Source organism: Diorhabda carinulata, chromosome 2 (genome assembly GCF_026250575.1).
Source record: "Diorhabda carinulata isolate Delta chromosome 2, icDioCari1.1, whole genome shotgun sequence".
Taxonomy (NCBI): Eukaryota; Metazoa; Arthropoda; class Insecta; order Coleoptera; family Chrysomelidae; genus Diorhabda; species Diorhabda carinulata.
In genome coordinates this window covers 15,246,324-15,253,193 of record NC_079461.1, presented here as the reverse complement: position 1 = coordinate 15,253,193, position 6,870 = coordinate 15,246,324, and the positions used below count along the sequence as shown (strand labels likewise).

Below are 6,870 nucleotides of genomic sequence, written 5' to 3'. Positions count from 1 at the left end.
ACGTCATAATGTTAGTTTTCACCCATTGCAGTTGATAGAAAAATAATAAATACAGTGTTTTGATCTATTTAATCTTGTTGTCATTACTAAATACTTAAATCTATATTAAAAATGTCGAACCTCAGAAGTTATCGTTCTTGTTTTGTACCATTATGTCCGAATACTACAAAGGCAACTCCTGATAAAATGTTTTTAAATGTTCCCCAAGATGTCAAACGTCGAAATAAATAGTTTCAAGCAATGCACCGTGATAATCCCCAAACAAAATCGAATTATTTTTGTTGTGAAGATCATTTCGATGTAAGTATTTTTTAATACCATTTTTATTAATTATATTGATATATTAATAATTTTATAACGTTCGAGGTTATGTATTTGACTATAGTATTAAACTTTTTAAATTTTATGTTATGGTGATTTTTCTGTTGTTATAATAACATATAAATAATTCTTATGATTTCTGTTTTTTTTTTCTAGCTGAAAGATGACATGGAAAATTACATTTATTATACAACGATGGGAGGTAAAGCAAAGATTAAAATTGATGTGGTACCGCACAAGTTTGACTGTCAACCTAATCGTAAAAGACAAGGCACTACAACGGTTCTTAGACCAGCTGCAGAAAAACGACGGAGACAACAAATAATTCAAGAAATTTTAAATGAATCTTCAGAAAATATGGAAATTGGTAATCCTCCAGAACCAAACATTGATGCCGTATCAGCCAGTACTGTTGAAAATATTGGAGTAGATTTTGCTCCTTCAAATGAAACACCTGACCAAAAGGTCACTGTTGAAACACAAACTAATATTAACCACCGTACTGTTGCTGTACAAGTAAATAGTCGTCTTAAGTATCGTAGCGTATCAGTTCAATGTAAAATTTTATAAATCGGAATCGATGAATCCTGCTCACCAATTAAAACTGGTAGCATAAGTACTGCAACATCTCCAATAAAACCGTTGCGTCGAAAATTGCATCCAAATTTATTGGAAGATACTCAGAAAAGTTTGTCATCTAGTAGTTTTACAAATTCAAATAGTTCACAAGATATTTATGAACCTTCCGAAAATACCGGTTCAAGTACTATGGATTCTAGCAGCCTTCAATCTCCTGTGAAAAAATTTTAAATTTTGAAAGTCACAAATTACTTAATTAACGATAATTTAAAAGCGTATACTGATGTTCCTCAAGAATGGAATGTGGTGCTAGAACGTATTAGTGTAATATCTAATATTGATATTACCAATATAAAATTATCTTTGATGAAAATACGACGCCAAGATACTTTGGAAAGATTAAGTGAACAGTTTGGAATGAGTATCAGCAATGCTAGTATTATTTTTAATAAAACAGTTCCTGTATTGGCACATTTATTAAAAAAACTCGTTTATATGCCGAAGTCTAGTAATATAAAAAAATACTACCGATACCATTTAGAACTTCATATAATCATGTGATTGCTATTATTGATGCATTTGAGATACAAATTGAAAAACCAAGTGATCCAGAGACCCAATCTTTAACTTGGTCAGAGTATAAAAAATGTAATACTTTAAAATATTTAATATCTTGTACACCAGATGGCTTTATAAACTTCATATCAAAAGGATTTGGAGGTCGAATTTCAGATGAACTATTATTCCAAGAAAGCGGATTATTGGAAGAGCTACCCGAGGCTTGTGCTGTCATGGCCGATCGAGGATTCAAAAACATTGTTCAACTTCTTGACGATAAAAATATTGAATTAAATCGACCACCTTCAGTTAATTCTGGAGTAAAATTATCACAATCTGACGTGTTACAAGGCAAACGAATCGCTGCTCTACGTATTCATATAGAACGCGTTATTGGAAGAATAAGAGAGCTTGATTTTCTAAAACCTCATGCGGTTGTTAATCATAATATGTTACCTTTCACAGATAATATTGTTGCCATTGCTGCAGCACTTGTAAATTTACAAGCGCCTATAATTTCTACTTAAGTTTAAGAGTATTTGTATTATAAAATGAATTACTAGGTGTCTGTTCTATTTAAGCTAATATATTTATTATTTATTGTAAAAATACATCAAAATCTAATGAATAACATTAATTAACTTTGTACAGTTTTTAATAATTTTGGAAATATATTTTGGGCCAAAATACTTGACTATTTTTAATTAGAGCTTGTGTATGTGCATAATCATATTTTAATTTTTTAATGTAAATAGTTTTATTTTCTTCAAAATGTGGATCAGTAACACAAAAGATACCTTCTTTATTACCAGTCAATAACATTTGTAGTTGCATTTGGGCATTACACTTCAAACTGACTTTACCTTTTGGTAGAAAAATATCCAATGATTTATGACTGGTGGGACATTGTATTTCAACAATGGCATTGCTTGTCATTCCATCAGGAGATGCTGCAAAAATCGGATGACTAGGTACAAGATACATCCCCGGACGCGTTATTTTTACTCTTAATTCTTTCTCAAGAACTTCGATTACATCTTTTTCTGACTCTTTCCTCGTGTCATAGCGCTTGTCTCAAGAACTTTACTTGCACCAATGATTTGTTGAACTAGCGAACCATTATTACTTTTACAATGAGCAGCTTCATAAAATTTTGATGCAGTAATGCGTCCATAACGAAGTTCATGCCAAATTGCACATTCACTTTGCTGCTTGGTTAGCTGTTCAGCTTCTTCACACACATCTTCTGCCATTTCAGTTTTAGCGAATTCCAAAAATTTCTCTACTCGCAAATAAATATTTTGATTAAAATCCAAAATTAATCGATGTAACGATAAATTGTAAGCTTTATTTAATAGGAGTATAAATTACCTGCTGAAGCTGCACAGTCATGGCATTGAACATCCTGAATTTTTTTGGAATTTTCATTAATAGTTAAAGTAACTGAATAAGCTTTACTCCGAACTCGGTGTTCTGGACATACCCGTCCTTTTACAATACAAATATTATTTTTACGACTTAGTTGAACATAACCTATAGCTTTGTCGCCGTAACTCTCACGCGATGCTCTACAATTTATGAAATAAATAATTATATTTAATGTAATGGAGAATAAATACTTAAATATTTTCATTTATTATATTATTTTTTAACAGACTTACCTTGATGCCTTGGCACCTCGAACTTCAGCAGAATTAAACCAAACGTCATTTTTTTAAAAATCGGTGATCATAAATATATCAACATCAGGAATATTATCAGACTTTGCTTTAATAAATCCTTTATCACACATAGTTAATCGAAACCAACTAACAACTCGTATTTTAGCAATAAATTTTCAATATTATTGTCTAGACACGTGTAATAGCCGTAAACGCTGTACTGTTATTAAATAGCTATAACATTATGACGTCACAACTATGGTGACCAATCATGGCGCGTTTATAGCCACGTGATTTTTATTTAAATTTCATCAATTTTTAATTGTTTATAATTAATTAAAAAAAAATTTTTTTAAGTTTTTTGCATTAAATATCAATATTATTAATAATAAAGTTTTTTAATTACATAAAAAAAATCAATAATTTTATTTTTCAAAAACTCAATTACAACATGGTGATGAACACAAATATTGGCCACTCATCGCTTTATTCTTATAAAAGAGAATGATGAGCTGACCCAGAATCTCGTCCTGATGTTGATTAGTAAATTTTATCAGATACATCTCCAGCAACTATTAGTTCTACCGTGAAAACTCTGAAGTACATCATAATGAATCGTCGCTATGGAAGCTTTTCCTAAAAAGTAATTCCAACTTTTCGTTTCTGCATCAACGCTACAAATTCGAGGTTTGTCTGAAAGGTTTGCGACTTCACCCTGGAGATGTTTGCACTGATCAATATAAGTTGGGAATATAGTTTGATATGCAGTGAAAAATTCTCCCTTGAATTTTAGCTATTTTGTACGATTAATTTCTAATCAAATATTTTTTTTGGGAAGAAAATACGCCCACAAAAATGAAGAAGTTGAGCATTTGTACAGAGACGCTGCACCATCATTTACCACTATAAAATTTTGGGCAACTGAATTCATACTTGACTTTAGCTTGACTGACGACGAGTGTTCAGGATGGCCAAAACCTGCAACAACCAGCTATATCAACAGCGCACACCTCTCACACTTCGACTTGGTTAACTATCCACTGTATGCACTAGACCGGTCCTTCAGTGACTTTTTCCTGTTTCATAACCTCGAAGTTTTACTTGAAGGACAGAGATGTTTATCGTACAAGGACTTTATCGTATACGCAAACGCATATTTTAAGAAGAAAGACGGCAACTATTATTTGGGAGGGCTAATAATGTTATAGGTTGACAGGGAAAAGTGTATTGACTTAAAAGGAGACTATGTTGAATGATAAAAATTAATATGGAAACAAAATTTCTTGTTTCTTTGCTCGTTATGAAATATTTCGGACAACCATCTTAAGCTGCGACACAAACGACCTCATCTTCTTACTGCGACAATGGCGAGGTCCAGTGAAGTGAAGCTCAGGAGTTGGTTAGCTTCATGGTCAATTTTTTCATTTAAAGGTTTATTCGCTCGTAATTTGGCAACAATTTTGCGGGTTATTGAAAAAAAAATTATTTTGTAAAATAATGTCTTGCTTTATGGTTAGGACTGAAAGTTTTCAGATAACCCTTGTAGTAGTAGAGACATATATATTAAGAGAAACTAGTTCAATATTGATTGTCGACTTTTTAATAAGTTGCCGGAAACTTACTACAATTATCTGTAATATGAACACACGTATAGTGTTCATGATGATATCGATGTAAAAATTGAATATCCAGAGCTTTTATTGTGAAATATCACCTGGGTAGTCAATGATTGTTAAATGCTTTGCTTCTTTCATCATTACTATCTATTGAAACATGTGATAAATAGGTAGTTCCATAATGTTGGCGATGTCCATAAAAAACAGGTGGAAGTATTTTAAATGAATTATAATTCAACCATTGAAATTTTTAATAGTTATTTCCAATAAAGCAAAGGAGAGTTATTCAAAAATAAGGATTTCCAAGAGCTTCACCTTCACCAATTTATCTTTTCAAACTCTTCAAAAATGTTATTTTGTCATTGTCAATTTATTATGAAATACTTTTGAAAATAAGTCAATATTATATTTCATGCACACAGCCACAGAAAAATTAGTGCAAATTACAAAAAAAAATACCCTTATTTCAATGCGTTTTTGTATTCAGTGTGTATGGTAATGTTTTTGTTGAAATTTTTATATTTAATTTTTGTTAACGGAGTTCTGTTTATTGTTTTTTTCTGTGTAAAGTTGATGAAAAATATTTAAGTTGTTTCTAGAATATTGTGTACTTTATTTGCACGGGGTCGCAACTAAACACAGTTAAATATTTTACTAGGCATTAAATTAAGATTGCAGTCAGACACTAGCAATAAAAAGAGTAATTAAGTGAGATCATTAAATATTTAACATAAGCACAAGCCAAGCTGAGTTCAGATAACATATACATTGGTAATTTTCCAACCAGATTTTTTTAATATCAAAGGTAATCTTCCGATTATACACTACAATTAAAATAATTCACAATAAATGACACTCAAGCATAAAATTTCAACAAATACCAAAATAAACCCACCATTTTTTACTTTCACTTGTAAAATGTTTAGAATAAGTTATAGGAAATATGTTATTTAGCGCTTAAATTCTTGAAAAATTGTAGGTTTAGGACAGAAACTAATTCTACACACTTACTACATTCATTCAATTCTCGACTTATTTTGGATGTTTTTGTGAGTTTTGAATAAAAATATATATAGTTACCTCACATCTCCCTCTGTTCCTAAGGAAAACCAGACACATATTCACCTTATATTGAAAGCTTTAAGAAACGGACTTTGGATTTTGAGCTTTAAAGTTTTGTTGTAGAACGTCTTATATTGGTCGTAGCTGATAACGAGTAGTAATCTACAAATGGGTCCTCCGTCACCTCTGTACCCCGTACGTTCGACGTACCAATCATGGGCCTGCCTTGTTCGCAGTCAATCAATGAAAGATCACTTTGAATCCAACTATCTGGGTTACGAATAGTTCAGAATAAGCTTACTTATAGTTAATTAGTTACTGCAAGGGAATTCCCGCAATGTGATTAATGCAAAAATATCAATAACTGACTGCTCAAAATTTCAACAATCAAGTTAATAAACCCAGTGGTAGATGTGACTTGCTGGCAATTAGAAAAAGTTTTCACCATTTTTTTGAATAAGCTTTCTGTTTTGGTGCTTGATTTCAAGTTTTTACTCAGGTTCTTCAACTGCTACGTGACCTTTATGTGAACATTCATGATCTCAGAAGGTCAAAAAATAATATACTGTGTAGTACGTTGCCTTGGCAAAACCTATCGTAGGAAAGAAGAAGGGCTCTAGAACTGATTTCACTCCACGAAAATCAATAAAAAGTACAACATCTGGATATGTACAATTGGGGCGATAATAATACCTCAGAATTTTGCCTCTAAAGATGCTATACCGAAGAGGTTCAGCTTTAAAGAAATTTGCTCCAACATTAATCTGTAAATGTTCGATAACTGAGCAAAGATTGTAGCTTTCAGCACCAATGTCATAAGATCCAAGTTGAACTGGGTTTGCTTTTCAAGTTAAATGAGCTAGATAAGAAACATAGATTAATGAGACGAAGATTTTTGGCAGCTGGAGCCATTTTAAACCGTAAATTTTCCGGAAGAAATTAGATCAATAACTTAGCTGTGAACACTGGGAAACCCAAGTGCCGCAACAAAAAAAGGAGATACAATAGATCCTTTTGGTCGTAGTATATATTAATTACAAAATTATACAAAAGACTATTATTCCCATCAAATG

General features: G+C 31.6%; 1 long non-coding RNA gene across 1 annotated transcript; it reads right to left on the bottom strand.

The window, feature by feature from the left end:
* Positions 1 to 450: 450 nt before the first annotated feature.
* LOC130890730 (uncharacterized) lies at positions 451 to 3,254 on the bottom strand. Its single transcript, XR_009058782.1, has 2 exons — positions 3,120 to 3,254; positions 451 to 3,026 (listed from the first exon to the last, which is right to left on the bottom strand). It is a non-coding gene; the product is annotated as an uncharacterized LOC130890730 (long non-coding RNA).
* Positions 3,255 to 6,870: the final 3,616 nt, after the last annotated feature.